The sequence below is a fragment of the Anas platyrhynchos genome, chromosome 3 (genome assembly GCF_047663525.1).
Source record: "Anas platyrhynchos isolate ZD024472 breed Pekin duck chromosome 3, IASCAAS_PekinDuck_T2T, whole genome shotgun sequence".
In the NCBI taxonomy this organism is placed as follows: domain Eukaryota; kingdom Metazoa; phylum Chordata; class Aves; order Anseriformes; family Anatidae; genus Anas; species Anas platyrhynchos.
Genome location: NC_092589.1, coordinates 82,180,698 through 82,197,212, shown reverse-complemented (window position 1 = coordinate 82,197,212; position 16,515 = coordinate 82,180,698). Strand labels below are relative to the sequence as shown.

General features: G+C 43.5%; 1 protein-coding gene across 1 annotated transcript in view; it reads right to left on the bottom strand.

The window, feature by feature from the left end:
* The window catches only part of BACH2 (BTB domain and CNC homolog 2), a 146,632-nt gene that overhangs the window by 89,298 nt on the left and 40,819 nt on the right, over positions 1–16,515 (bottom strand). Inside the window, exon 2 of the mRNA XM_072036186.1 lies at positions 13,877–13,985. The gene's annotated coding sequence lies outside the window, so the exon portion shown is untranslated. The remainder of the gene's footprint in view (positions 1–13,876; positions 13,986–16,515) is intronic.

Below are 16,515 nucleotides of genomic sequence, written 5' to 3'. Positions count from 1 at the left end.
TCCTCTGAGCTCTAATACAAAAATAACCATGTCTGACTGTGACTGGGAAACATGGCAGCAGCTCAACATTGCTTCCTTTCCTCTTTGTACTCAGGAAAAAAAAACACCATCTCACAACTTCAGGCAAACTGATTTTCAGGTGAAGCCGGAGGAGCATATGTCAACTCAGAAAGTTTAGGCAGTGGTCTGAACCCATTAGGGAGTGAAATGAAGACAGATGTACTTAATGTGAGGTCAGGAGAAATAAGGAGAGCCTTTCTCCAAGATGTACATGTGGTCCCCCACAGTCTTGTTTGGAGTGAAGGGATTATATTTTAGCTCATGGAAATGCTGAACAAAACAACTGCACATCAAACTGTCAGGTAGAAGGTGCTCAGTTTTCAAGCTCCAGCAGTGACCACTTCATGTGAGCAGACAGGTGCTACAAAAAGCCAAAAGACTCCCTTTCTGGTCACCAACCCCACCAAGCAGAGGGCAAATACTGCTTTTCTCTCTCTTGTAGAGGCAACCAGAAGCAAAAGGGCCTGCAGCATGCAGAGTGGGCCACAAGCACCTCATACACCCCTGTGCTGATGAAGGCACGCCTCCACAAGCCTGTGGAAGACATTAGATGAAGCACAGGACAGTGTGGTGCCTCACGTCAAGGGCCTGCCTCTTAGCTTCCCCATCTTCATGTTCACATCAAGCAGGGGAAAGTCGAGAGGAATTAAAATGTTTTGTGGGTTATTTTCACTTGCCGTTACAGACAGAAAGGAGAAAGGCAGAATCATATGGGAAAGAGGTTCAAAAATACATTCCCTCTCGTGTGAACTCAAGTCTGTTTAACAAGAAAAGCCAGCAAGGCCACGCACAGTAATGCTGAGAAAAAGGAAATGGTATTTCATGTTCGCCAGAGTCATAAATCTTACCAGCGAGTCTCTAACGGCAAAACGATGAGCAGGGGAATTTTTATACCCAGATAATTGGTTGCAAGTTGATATCAGGTTTACTGTGCCACGCACATGGCACACGTAGCACCAGCAGCACGCCACCTCCTCAGTGCCCAAAGCACCGCCCTGAGGTTTTGGCTGCTGCTGGCTTTGCCAGGAGACACACACCCAAAACTCCCAGCCATGTTAAAAAAAAACAAGGCTCGGTGAAGGTGGGTATTTCTGCTCCACAAAAATTGTTTTGTGGGGGACACAGAAATGGGTTTTCTGCAGGGAAAATGACCTGCACTTACAATGCTGGCCCCTCTGCCATGTGGGATGTGGATTAAGAGGACGCAGACAGAGGACCTCACCCCACCATTAACATCCTGGTCTCTGGGGTGGGCACGGTCATGGACACTGCGGAGCAGGCAGGTTGGTCAGGGTACAGGTCAACCCACCGCAGCAGAAAAATAAGGCATGCATGAGGAAATTGATGAGCCAGAAGAAGGTGTGGAGGGGCCTCACAAGGGCTGAAGTCACCAAGGCCTTCGCGCCACCTCTGGTGGGGATGAGGCAGCCCGTCACGCCCCTCCACCAGCTTTCGTTCCTCGATATCTCGTTCTGCTTCTCAGAGTATAGCCAGGCACTTCCACTAATGGCAGACACGAGAGAAAACTCCACCGCTTCTCATAGTCAGGCCCTACTTCCAGTTGAAGAAGAGCCTCTTTTCGGTTTCTAGATGAGAAGATGTGCCAGCAGCTACTTGCCGGCGAGCACCCCAGGCACTCCTGACACTACCTCTGAAGGAACCAGCTTGGTCTAGAGGAGGTCTGGGAGCATCCATCCCCAAGAGACATCCCTGTGGGGCCCACGTTAGAGAAGGGAACACAGAGGACAGCAACTTGCTCCTCTAAGACTGGCTGTGAGAGACACAGCAGAGCAGGGACAACCCACCCCTTCTGCATCATGATCAGATTTTCCTGCCTATCTTCTTCACTCATTTTTTCCCCCAAGCCCTTTGCAGATACAGCACACTGCTTGGTCACGCTTCTCTGCTGGTTCAGAAGAGCTGGAGACCAGTAAGGCTATGGGGCAGACCAGCTCCACCATCCCCACAACCTTCATCTGCACGGGACTGATTAACAGCTCTCCTGTACAAGGCTTGGTTCTCTTGCTACCATATGTTAAACCAGCAGACCGGTCTGTATTTACTGCGTTAAACTACAATTATCTTTTTTTTTTTTTTCTTTTAATCCCTCAGCCTAATGGTATGCAGCTGCCACGGTTTTCTTTCAACATATCACTGGCTCTCTTTGAGCTGATTATTTAGATAAGGAACCATAGCCAAAAGCCATGAAAAGATGGGTCCAAATTTAAAACTCTCAGCTGAGCAAAGAATTTCATTCAAAGAACTGTACAAAGGGGGAAGGGGGAGGCTCACAACACAAACAAAGGTTTTGTTTACTACTGATATAAACAGCTGAAACACTCTCTGTCACTGGGTTTAAGGATCAACGCGCAGCGCACTCAAAGCACTGCTGATGGGTATTACAGCTGCCACACAAATCTGTGTGAATGCCAGTATTCGTGTCATTTTTTTTCCAGATGGGAATTGAGGGAAAATCTCCCAATGAATCTAACTTTACATTGAAACAACCTCCTTGTGATGTAGAATAGCTCCAAGACAACAGCCCCTTCAATTGAACTGCTGCTGCTCAGCAGGTTTCTTTGGTTAACAGTGTGGTGTGGTTTTTTTTCCCTCAATTCAAGACAGTTGCATGTATTTGCTTTTATTTCTAGCATAATGTTTACTATTCTAATCAGAACATTCTGTAATCTCGTCTAAATGTTTTATTATTAATTGCTACACCCCCCGCCCCACCCTAATAATTATCCTCTGGAGAGGTAAACAATTCAACACAAGTTACTTTAGCTGAAGCCATGAATATGCATTATTTATTTATTTAGGTAAACAGTAATTAAGAAAAATCACCCAGACTGTCTTCTCTTAGAAATGAACACTGCTTCCCCAGCCTTGCCATGGGAATTGCAAGTCCCTTAAACACATATATCACTTTGTCCTCCTCCGCTGTGATTTTCATTTGAGAGCCTCAGAACACGTAACAGCAGCCAGGGAAACAGCCCCTACGTTATCTAAGGCCACGCAGTGCGTCCAGAGCATCCAGACTCACTCTCAAGGATGAGCAGCAGGTGCCCAGACGCTGGCAGAGAAGAAAGCAGCGACATTTGAGGTGCAGAATGAGAACAAGAATGCAGATATAGGCTCCGTCCTTCCTACGGTATAACCACAGCTCTCCCTTCGTCACACTCTTGGGATATCCATAACCCAATACACTGATTTTTAATGTTTGTTTTTTTTTTTTTGTTTTTTTTTTTCAGCATGGCAACCTTTATTAACACCAAAATGCTGACAGTGACCCCTCCGCACTGTCTGTGGAGAGGTACAGAGGGAGTATGTCCTGGAAAACTGAGGGGCTGGCAGCACCGCAGCCTCTAATAGGGTGAGTATCCAGCATCAAAATGCAACCAGCTGTGAGAAGACAGGGCAGCATTTGACTGATGGAAACATTTTGCTTTATTCATGTTGGAGAGGGGAGATATGCCCGAATCCTTTATATATAACTTATGCATTAGGCAATAAGAAGCTGAGTTGCTCCATCCAATTCCACTAGTGTGGATTTCTTCCTCAATAATACATGGCCTCAAATATTCCAACATCCTGTCCTACCTAATACTCCTACCAACTTCTATTGAATGCCGTGACAGAATCAGACAGCACTACAGGCAATGAAACCGTTCACGGGGAACTCATTGTTTTAAACCAAAAATTAGACATGTCAGGCAGTCCTGACATGGTTGATCATACAGCCTAAGGATCCTGCTGGCAGACACTGCAAGAAAGGAATCAAAATGTCTCCCAAAGACAAAGGGATTTTCGCATATCTAAAATTAATAAGTAAATAGATAAAACTGCGGTCTGGGCTTTGTTTCAGTTTTCAGAGCTAATTTCCGGCCACCGTTCAGAGAAACGCTTTGCATTTCAATTTCTGAGTCACCCGCTTTAACAAGTGCGCTTGCTGGAATTACTAAGCACGGGATCTGATCAAAATATTTTGCTTTCTGAATCAAAGTTCTTTTCAATTCTACTGATGCGCGCGGATCTACGAACGTAACGTGGTGAGTGACAACCTGGTGGCGTGTGGCTACGGTCCGGGCGCACGCCGCGATCGCTCGGGGAAGCCCTCTCCCAGCGGGCACCCGACATCCCACCGGGGGCACGGGGACATGTTCCCCGCTCCGCACGAGCACTCGGCACACATTGACGCTGGTCCCCGGGATTGCGATCGCAGAATGACACACGCTTCCAGAAACATGCCTGAAGATCAGGTATGAATGAAAATCATTCCTGAAAAGAATCTGTTACGAAACCGAAAATCGGAGACCGCTGCAGTGCTGTGCCTAAGTTGAGTCATCAGTTCCCTTTATAGCCTAATAATTGACACTGCCTTGATCAGAATGACTGATCCGAATGTTGCTCTGTGTTTGTGTGTGTTTTTTTGTTGTTGTTGTTGTTGTTTTTGTTTTCTTTTTTTTTTTTTTTAATAGATTTCCTATGTAAACAAGCTGCCTGTCATTTTGCAGAAGTGTTTACGTGTGCCAGATCACGGGAAACATCTGTCAAAAACAGATTTCACTCTCTCCAGTCAACTCAGTACAGTCTGAAACAGACTGTACTACAAAGAAACCAAAAACAGGTCTTGTTACGGAAAGAATAGGCTGCCAACTCTCAGTGGAAGCACCGATTTTACTGCATTTTTTTGGCATTAAATGCTGCGAAGATGATTAGAATAGTTCCTTCCTTTCCCTGTGGGATTTCTCCCCCAAAAGAAAGCCCTGGGAATTTAAGAGCTTCTCTTTTCCCTTCTCCCTGCACTTTTCTGAAAGGCAGTATCTTATAGGAAGAGACAGATACGAGAAGAATCAAAGTGCAATGAAGTTTCAGAGCACGCTGATTTCCCACCTTCTGACACGGGTACCTGGATAACAGGGTGATTCCCCTTCTGATGCTTCCAACAAACGCTGTCGTGTGTCTGCATTCCTCAGATCACACCTCCCCCAAATAGTCCATTAATTATTATTTATTTTTGCATCTTCTAAACGGGCAAAGATCAAATGAGAGCGCAACTGCCTCTAGTGGTATTTTCTAAAGAAAAGGTGACATAAAACAGGGTGGTTGCTTCTACCTGGATGATGACAGACAGCCATACTGTGTGTCACTGCCATTTAATCTGCCCTGGAACAGCAAAATCATTAGAAACAACAACAAAAAACAACAAAGTAAACAAATGGAGAAACAGGAGTGAGACACACACAAACAAACAAACAAACAAAAAAAACACAAAACACAGGATTAGGCTACACCATCAGCATGAAAATGGAGAAGAAACAACAAGGGCTGGAGGCTCACTGGGTACCACTCAGGTGTTATAGATGGGACTAAACACAGACCGCTGTTATATGGGCCAGTAATTTTAGATTATGGGGACTGCTTTATTTGAAAAATTTAACAGCAGATGCATGATCTTATGATCTTATTAGAAATATATCCTTGGATAGGTGACAAATGGATGGCCATGTCTATATTAGCCTTTTTAGACTGAAACCACCAGTACTGTGGAGCTGATCTGATGCCCAGTTTTTGTGCTTTGCCCTGAAATAATTCCAGCCTGGTGCAGTAGACTGAGTGCCCAACAGCAGCTGGATCACATCAACAGCACTGCTAGAGCACGACTTTCAGCTTTTATTAGCTATAAAAGCTGATATGGGCCAAGCCAGTATCTCATGGATTACAGAGCATGCTACTAATTCTGAAAAACAAGGCATGGAGATGGGAGAACCTCAATACACTTTGCAGAAGACGGAGGATCCATCTAAACAAAGAGTATTGAGAATAATACAATGGCAGATTTTAAAACAAGAAGATGGAAAAATTCAAAGTTGTGCTGGAGGAAAATGATGAAACAAATTGATAAAAAGGGAAAGGAAAGTGATTTACTGGCTGGAGATGACGTTAAGTTTTATTTCCTTAATTGTGGGATATAGTTGGACTTGAAACTAACAAAATTTGCAAAATATTGCACTCTCTCTCCTTTGAATGAGAATGGGGCAGAAGTGGATTTAAATAAAAGTCTTGCTTTTCAATGACAAAATAATCTTAATGCAAGCAATTTGCACAGCTCTTCTGAGCTAAGAAATTACTACATAGCTACATTTATGAAACAAAACTATGAGAATGCTAAACAAGACACAGTATCAACTGTGATTTAGAAATGATGTTGATAAGCATATAGTTTTAGCCGTATTCAGTACAGAGACCAAGGAGTATCATCAACCTTGCAACATATTTGGAGAATCTCGTATCTTTCTGAACAACACTTTCACCTGCGTCAGCTACTTCAGAAAGAAATAGAAACACACACTCCCAAAACGTGAGGAGACATACTATTTTGGCAAGATTTGAGAAGACTGCACTTAGCTAGCACTGTTTTTATCTGTCTGACCTAGAATTACACATGCTTTCAACCACAACTTTTATCAACTCTTTGAAGTTTTATCATTCCAAGGTACAAGGGTGGCAATACTCGGAGGAAGCAGTGAAAGACTGAATGGGAATTAAAAGCACTTTGCACTCTCAAGCAAGCCAGGGAAAGAATCCTATTTAGCTTCAGGAGAGCACTGCCAATACTAACAAAACATTTGTCGTCTGGCACTACATGCCAGTAGGTAGCGTACAAACCTGCACTAGTGTTTTGACACAAGCTAAATGGGCAAAGTTTGAAGCGCCACTTGTATCTGCCATGGTAGCTTTTCAGTTCATTTTGCACCATCTCCTGAATGTCAGGATAAAAAAAAAAAAAGGCAGGGGGAGACAAGGCAAAACAGAAGTCAGAGCTTCGAAAAGAAAGGTAACTAAATTAGCAAATACCGTATGTTAAGTATCTGTCTAGTTCTCTCTATCAGCTTAACTCAAACAGAAAACTTGGACACTACATTTATTTTTTTTCTCCAGTTTCATGCCCTCTGAAAATGAAAGCTTAGTATATATCAGTATATTCACCATCCCAGTTAAGTCTTATCACTCTAAGAAGCAGTACGAACCAACATGCGCTAATCCAGAATCAAAGCCAACTCCATAACCACTACACAGAATAATTCTTTCTGCAAGCTCCAAGCTCCCTTCTCTGCTCTTCAACTCCAGCTATATCTGCTCCAGGGATCTTGGGCATGAGCCACACTCACAGCTCATTCCTGTAATGAAAATGTTCTCTGCTCCCAGCAACTATAACTTAACTTTGCCATGTAAAAGAGCCTCTCTTTCCAATTCTCATGGCTTTGGGAGATATTTTTTTTTGACTCATATCACAAAGCTTGCCCATTCTGCCTTGATTATCTTATTTTATTACTATCTGTAGCCCTGGCATTTGTTTGAAATTTTGTTGAAAATAGGCAGTTGCATAAAGAATGACTAGTACAGCAAATGCTGCACTGAGCAATGTTATATATTTTATTGCATACAAAGTTGGTATGCCAGAACCAACAAAATCAATTATTTGGGTCTGAAAGCATATTTTTCCTCTCCTGCTTGCAACAGTGTAATCTTGGCAGAAATAACTGAGAAAAGGAGCATGGCGGTAGGCAAGAACTCCTAATAACGTAAGATCATGTTTGGATCAAGTGCTGTGCTGTGGGACACATCTCCGGGAAGAGAGAATAACAATGCTCGTGTTCTCAGCGTGTGACAAGGGTACTTGGCATACTATCTGTTCGGCCATCATCCCAAATTACTAATTACCTGTGCCAGTGTCCTTGTCACACTGAAAAAGTCTGCTTTTCCCTGAAGATCTGCGAGAGAAAAATTAAATCAAATGCTTTCCCATTTGTTCAGAGTGGCTAATGAAAAATTCATTAATGAATACTTGGGCAAAAAGGCTCTCTCTCTGCAATTATAGCACACGGTCATAAAAGCCAATGTATGATGGCCGGTGAATATTTCTCTGCAGAAGCTGGCCCAACAAAGCTTCCTACTTGGTAGTGAGAGGAAGTTCTGAATAAATATTTGTTTTCCCGTATTTATTTCTACACTGGGCGAGACAAGACAAAAGGATGTTTATACGCTGAACTCATTTCAGATTTTGCTCTTTGTGCACAGTTTGGTCTGTAAGGTTACAGGGCTTTTAATCTCACATACATTGTGGATTGTATGATCACCACCATCATAATGAAACCAGACAGAGTTTACTTCCCGTTCCCCCACCCCGACACCGGGACGGCACGCTGAAATGAGAGTTAGTCATGTAAAACTGAGCTAAGAACGCTATGCAACATGTCAGCCACTTGGCTCCATCCCCGCCTGAAACGGTGCCACTGGAAGCTGCTCCTGCCAACGCGCCACCGGGCTGAGCGGGTCAAGCAGCAGCGTAACCCAAACCAGAAAGATCAGAAGATGTGAGATTCAGCTTGTCTGCAGGAAAGGCAGACGACAGTCCCTAGGTGTTTCTCCAAGTCCTTTTGCTCTAGGCACAATCAGATTTTATTGAACCGTAATCCTAGATAAGTATATTGAATCTTACAGCTGAAGTCAATTACAGCGTGTTAAATGGCAGGCTTCCTGATTTGCTTCTTCGGGAAATCGCTTCTTCGGTATAAGATCATGTTAGTTCAGCAACTAGTTACATGCCGCTTGGGCATGGTATTGAAACAGCAGTGGACAACTAAGCAGCTTGCCACGCTATCAGGCATCCCGAGCTGTGAGCAGACCAAATTCCTGGGCTTACCAGCTGGAGAAGGGATAAGCATGACAAGCGGAGAGGGGACATCCACTGACAGCACCACCACGCCTCAAACACGGCCGTGTTCTCTTGGGGTTGGGGACTCTGAGCTGACCAGTCTGAGAAGGGACGAGACATCACTTTTCCAGTAATTGAGGATCCTCACACTCAGAGGCTTAGGTTAGATGCAGCAGCCAACCCTGAGATGGTTCTTCATTCATCTAAAATGGGAGTACCTCGACCAAAATCAACAGGGTTGCTCATGGATCATTCCACAAGATGGGGAAAACTAGGTGCTGGCTGTGAAATGGTGGGGAAAACAAACAGGAAAGCAAGGTGATGACAGCTGAAGAAAAGGCCACCTGCCCAAGACAAAGACTGACCGCCGTTCCAGAGTAAGGAACAAGTGGAGAAGGGCGGACCTGGGAGACGGAGGAGGGAAGAGCGCACCTTGGGCCACTTCTGCATCCTACCAGATGCGAGTCATGACAGAGTCATGACATCTCACGAAAGGACCAGGATAGAGAGAACTGGTAGCAGAAAGACGTCCGGGTGAGTATGGGTCTGACAGGAAGGCTGGGGAGATGTTTCTGTGGCCACAGAAGGACTGAAATATGGCAGGGATGGGAGGACAACGCAGGTCCCAATGAGGAGGATCTCTTATTAACCCTGGCAACTCAGAGAAAGGCGAGGATCAAGTCAAAGGAGGCTTTAAGAAAACAGGGACAAAAAAAAATGGGAAGGCAGTAAGAAGATGGGAGCACAGGAAACATAAAGAGCTGTAAAGAGAAAACAAAAAGTGAATATGGTCTGAATGTGTACTTTCAAGATCTCTTCAACGGCTGGAGAAGAGCATTAGTAAGAGGAGAAGAAAAACAGTGTACAGGGCTCCACGCCCTCTTCCCAGAGAAAAATAATTCCTGTAAATGCTGAGAAAAGTTTAACTATCAACCCACAAGAGATAAAAAGGACACATCAAAAGGCATGTGACTTGTCATTTCTGATTCCTTACTCAGAATTAGTATCGGCACCATGTGAGATTCATATCAAAATCTCTTAAATGAATATTGCCTATCAGGGGCTGAGTGGAGGAACAGAGAGACTGGAGGCCAGCTGTAGTGCTGGGCTCATGGGACACCCTCAGCAGATAAACCTTGCAAGGTGGCCAAGAAGGTGATGGCCACCCCCCTTGCACTGCCTTCCTCAACTGCGCAGGGTCTCCTCTGGCAACCTCCTGAACAGGCTCAAGTGTTCTCCAGTTTCTTTCTTACACACAACTATATTTAAATGTCAAGAGATCTCTGTGTAATTCAGGAGATGACAGAAGCTGCGTTTATGATCCAGTTGGGTTTGTGTGGGTCGTGTGTGTCAAGTAGATAGGAATGACTCAAACTATGAAGAGGCAGACCGTGAGGAGAAAGGCGAGAGACAGGGAATATTCCAACTGCCTGCCGCTGCACAGGGAGAGCCAAAATCCATGAGAAACATGTCTGAAAGACCCAAAAAAAGGGGAAAAAAAGCAAACAACACCTTCCTAGATCTGGAAATCACTTTTTCTCTGAAACAAACGAAATGCAAAAAGCATGGGTAATTCTTCTCTGTCAGGAAGCTCATCCCACTCATGCAAGTCCCCAGGCTGGCCCTCCCCATTGCAACATCCACGTCTTTCAGAAGCACCAGTCGGCTTCACCTTCCTGACACACCTCTGGAAGGGAGGAGGATGATCTCTGTTTTAAAAATGAGGAAGTTGGTCATGGGGCAGATGAAGGAGGTTGCCTGAGAACACACAGGAAACCTGTGACTGAGGCGGGGAACTGAACCCAGACCATGAGTTCCAGTTGGGTGCCCCGTCCAAGCTGGGTGGCCAACAGACCACCCTTTCTACCGGGGCTTTGAAATTTAAGTTTGGTGTGTTTTTTAATTAATGTGTCATTTGTCTAGCCACTACGTTTCATTTCACTCACACTTCTGCTTTGTGGAAGTTTTTTATTCTGCTTCTTTTTTATTTTGCCTTTAAAAAACCCACAAGTGAAAATTAAACAGAATTTAAACTTCACTATTTGGTTTTCTCCCCACCAACATCGGTCTCTCTCTAGGTCTCAGTATTCAGTGTCCTTTGTTTGTGCACCCAGTGCTCATAATTATGGCTTGATCAAAATGTATCAGTGATTTTCGAAAGGAGGTTTCTTATTCACAGTTTCAAAGAATTACAGCAAATGCTTACTGCGAACAGCAGTGTTGTGAGGCAACAGACCAGACCTGGTGGGAAAACCAGAGCAAGGAGATGCACAAAAAAGGTAAGTTCCAAAGTAAATGCTCCAATGCTGCTAGGAGTTACATCGAAATGAGCAATCAGCTGAAGAAAAGCTACCAGTAAGCCAACGCATGAGACTGCCTAGAATGTTTTAGCAGTTAGGCTAATGAATCACTGTGTACATGTGAGCAATGTTCTTACAGTCAGGGTACTGCAGCTAACTAGTCTCTCTGATGGGTGAGAACAGTGTCTCTTCCATTGTCATCGTGATCTGTGGTTTAATTGATATTTGAAAACCTCTAAAGATCTTCCAGTGAAAGGCAGGTAACATACATTTCGAAGACAAAATTCTGTGGTATTACAGTATTTGCAACAAGTCAAACCATTATTTCATGAAATAATTCACACTGGGTGAAACACAAGAAGTTTCAAGACATGGAGAAGAAAAAAATATCAAATTTCCACTTGTGTGTAATAACCAACATAGTAAGAAAGAAAAAAAGACGACAGACATTTGTGAGAAAATGCTGCAAAACCACGAACTTTCAAAAGTGCCCAGAATGCTATTTTCAGCTCATGTGGATGCAGCCCAAACTATCTACAACTAACCAAGGTGCATCAGAAGAATGTCATCATTCCACTTCCACCACAGTGTCATTACCTTTTGCCCATTATGCACCCAACTCTGTCAAACCCTACAAAATAACCTAAGACTTTTATACTTAAAGCAGCTTAGCAGCTGCAAAAATAACCCTCTAAAAATATTTAATACTGAGTCCCACTCAGCAGCTGGAAAAACAATTACTGATTGAAAAATTCAGTGCTTGATATTACTTAATAGATGGGGAAAAACTATTCCTGAATCACAATTAACATTTTTTTTAACCATTTAAAAGCATGCATCTGCTGTTTGAGGCTTCACAGAGAGACAATATGTGGCTTTCTGGCACCATTAAAAAGACTAAAGCGGTTGAATTTGAGGGATGTGAAGCAGAAAGCCACGGTGGAGTAGGGAATCCTTCAGGGACTTGGTATAACTGAGACTGCACAACTACCTCAGTAGCATGCACCCTGGGACACCAGGTCTGAACCCAGCCTATGACTACCTCAGGGTAAATTAAATAAATGCAGAGCTCCAGCTCCTGGTGCTACAGGGATTCAAACACCGTGACACACGAAGAAAGAAAATACAGTGGTAACAGCAATAAAATGAGGCTCCCCTCAAAATGGCCACAACGCTGACAACGGGGCCTGGTCACAGTGGGGCTTCCTGCTGGGAAGTGCCGCGCCGCCATGTTGGAGAAGACCAGAAGCTCTTGTGGCACCCAGAGGTGCCAGGCACCTGCCTCCCCTGCTGGAAACACCACCGGCTTGGGTTGGGGCTTACATTGCAGAAGCAGACAGACCATGTGCAGGCAGCATGCCAGCCAAAACCAAATTTCTGCAGAATTTTCCCCAAGCAACTCCCTGACTAACTGTCCACTAGCCACATCTGAGGCGTCGCACCCCTGGCAGCAACCATGCCCTTTCTAACTCTTGTTCACGTCCACCCATCTTGAATCAAGCTGAGCAGTTGCCTGGTAGGCATTGAGCGATGATGAAATGGCAGTCACGGCACCTGGCAGAACTGAGTCAAGAATTTTTGTCACACACAACCTCACCTGGGAAGGATCCAGGTGTGCCAGTTGACTCCACTGAACAGAAATCCAGAAATAAAACCTATTCCAAAAAAAGCTCTCAATTGCTAAAAAGCTCTCAATTGCTTTACCATTTGGTTTCAAGGACTCAATGTTGGAATTAGCACTTTTTTTTCTTTCTTTTTAAACAGGTTTATGTAAAGCAAATGTAACCTGTAGGGAATATTTTGCAAGGTGCTAAGCAGTTTGAGCAACCTGTATAATGTCCTTAACTGTAAGTGACTTGAGCCCTGAATCATTCATGCTCCTGCCCTTTTTCTCTGAAGTGCCAGTATTATCAGGGGCCATTTCAAGGGAAATACACTTAAGTCATAAATACCTCTCGTATCAGGATAACCTGCCTCATCAGCGGCAGAAAAACAAAGGCAATATAAAAAGAAATAAAATGGTGTAAAATTTCATGTCACAAACACACCTAAATAGATTATACTTTCAAAAGTAACTGTATAAAATGGCATGATGAGGTTTTCTTGGTGTACTTCTTGAAGTTTTCTAGGACGATGTTACTAACTTTGAGTAACCATGTTCCCAATGCCATGTCGATGCACTCAATGCAAGTGGCTCTTAATCTGAAACGGGGTCTTGTTCATTGACATACGCTCATTATGGAGACAGACAACTGACCAAATTTGCTGCCATTCCCAGTACACTGAGGTTCCCTACCCATACCGACAGCATGTTGGTAGACACAACCCAGTGCTCTTTTCAGATCGGTTCGGGCACCTATCCATGACGTATTTTGAATTCAGATAGGCAGATCACAGTTTATGCCCCAAAGCTAAAATGCTGAAGCACACAAACGCAGGCAGGGATGAACACTAAAAAACCCATGTATGTCACAGAGTGAAATATTGCACCGGCAAATGACAAAATAGATCAATATGTACTTTGCCAGATTTGTTTCTAGACTTGTAAGTAGCTGTCTATTCTTGGAAATGTTTAGGTACTGTGCTGTGCAGTTTTTAAGCAAGTCACCAAAAAGCCTTTAAAGGATTTTCGCTAAATGCTTCAGACATGGCAGTCTGCAGCTCATGTTCTCATGGGCACTGCTACTGTCTAGTAGATATTAGTAAAACTATGAAATTATAAGGAACAGTCAAAACATCCAGAAAATGCCCCCAAAATAATGAAACCATGTTATGCTGCTTTTGAAAAAATACTTACTTACAACACAGTTCTGGAAGTGATTTCCAAGCAAGCCAACTGCTGCTTTAGACAGTTTACTGGATGGTGTGGCTCAGCTCTTTCATATAAGAAGCACCTACAGTTATATCTGGAAAAGGAAATAAAACCAAAATTCTTTGTGAGCAAATACGCAAATAAAGTCATTTTTCTTTCTAAAACCATAATCAGGTTAAAACCAGCTTTAGCAGGACTATATGTAATTCTCATGCCAAGCTTCAAGTATGTTGTCCATTTACAGGAACAAGCACTGAAGCACAGTCAAAGCCGACCTAGGAGGCTGGAGCTGAGAGCAACCGTGCTTTGAGAACAAAAACATGCTGAACGTATCAAAGCAGCGAACAACCTGGCGCAGCTGTTTTTCTCATCTAGTTCTACTTGAAGCATTCTCAGGAAACGCAAAATGAAATACTGGCGTTAGTGTCAGAAACCTAGGTGATTTCAGCAGGGCCAAGAACTCCAGGCACCAACTTCTTTTTCTCTCTTGAGTGGGTGTTCACTTGTAAGTTTTAGACATGTTAGCAATTCAATGACTGAACGAATTAATGTTCAACTTAACAGTCATTGTTAGGCTGGGAGGTTATTACTGCTTGTTCTGTTACAGTGACAGATTAAAATAGGTTTGTATCTGAAAAGTTGTTTTCCACAATACATATTCCCTGACTTTTTGTACCAAATCATTTTCTTCCATCACGTCAACCCCTATTGTGTGAACCATCACTGTGAACTCCGCCACAACGGCTGGGATGGGCAAGGAGAAACACCACGGGGACAGCCGAGGAAGAGATGGAGCTCAGCCCCTGTTCCTTCTCTTTGGGCTGCCATCTTCTTTTCTCCAAGCATTTTATGTCACTTATATGAGACTTCTCGACAAAGGAGCACATTCACATTTGCAGGCCATGTTCTACTTTCAGAGCAAGCAACCAAGAGCAAAACCCAACAGCAAAGAGAGGGCTTGACTTCATCCAGCTACCTAGTGAACAGAGGAACCTGTTCACTATCAGGCACTATTTCCGTGCACAGGATGGAAAGTTGTGATTTCCCAAACCATAGACTGGAAGGCAGGTTCTTATCAGTGGAAAAAGCAAGCACCAAATTTCAAGGTTGAGCTGACTGGTATGGAAGAAGAAAAAAATACCACGACATGTCTAATTTTTGCAGACTCAGATCCATTTTGTACTAGTAAATGAGTTTTCATCCTTCCCTCCTTCATTTTTTTTTCTTTCAGGGTAGATAGCAAGCTGCTGACAACTCACACTGTACTAAGAGCTGTTCACACCGCACAAAGTGTTTACCACTCACAACTGATGCTAAAAATTAATTTACAGCACCACTACAGAAAGCTTTGACAAATTGTCATGTGTTGACACAGTCATAAGTTGTTGGTTAAAAAAAGTAACACTTCCCTCTTCTGCCACCTCATGTTTGAGATCAGGGATGGGCACATTATGCAAAGTTTGAGGGTTTGTAAGCTTCACAAATGTTTGGGCTTCACAAAACAAGCTAGGTTGTGAAACTTTTTTCTCTTACAGTTAGGCGTGTGTTTGTTGCTAAAAAGACTCTAGTAAGAAAAAAAAATATCCTTTCTCATCTACCAAGATCTGTGTGTTGTGCAAAACCAGGAGAAAAGGCTGTAAAATAAATAACCCTGCACGATAGTTGTTCTTCCCATGTGAACGATAAGATCAGACCCGTGACAAATACCCAGCTACTCAGAGCTGCAGACACCACCCACCTACTGTAGAAAGGAAAAAAAATATATAGCTGCAAGTAAGAGTTTTAATTGTTCTCAGCTGTCACACAATGTTATCTTAAGTGAACGCATTTATTTCTCAATTCTTCTGTATTGCTCTATAAGAAAAAAAAAAAAAAAGAGCAGTGGTGTTCATCAGACGAGGTCCAATTCGATTTCCGTGTACTCAAGATAGTAACCATTAGTCAGCACTTGTGCCCGCGGCGGCTCTTAAATTTTAACTCCTCCTTTTCTTGGTCAGGGCAGGATAAATAACCTGTCTTGTTTACACAGCAGAATTGGTAATGGACACAAAGGCATTTTTGGCTGAAAGGAGAAGTGTTTCAATAGTACTGTGCTAACGTAAAATGTTAGCCGCACCCTGGACTAAGTCACGGCTCAGAAACAAGGCTAAGGCTGGGGAGAACCAAAGCAACGGGAGATAAGCCAGGCATCCACTTGGTCAAGGTAAAATGACCTGAAGTTATCTTCATCTTTCTTTTCTCCTAGAGTTTATCTTTAAGCTGCCCGGCACTTCTGAGAGCTATCCATGCGAAGCCAAGCTGACGTACTCCGACGTCAGTAACGAGCAGGACGTGAAGACTGCCAGTGGAAGAAAGAAGAAAGGGAGATAAGCTGGGCCCTACATCAGGCAGGAGTTGGAACACTAGAAATATTTCGGGCAGCACGACACAGCACAGAGAAAGACTGTCAGTCAAGTGGGCTTTATGGGGAGCACCGAAGTGCCACGTTTTCCACCAGCAATCCATCCTTCCAACACTGACAGCTCTCATTCAACTCCACCACCTTCTGGAGCCCACACTGAGCAAGAATGTGAAGGAAATTCATTCAGGAAATTAACTTTGCAATACAAGGAATTTATTTTCCT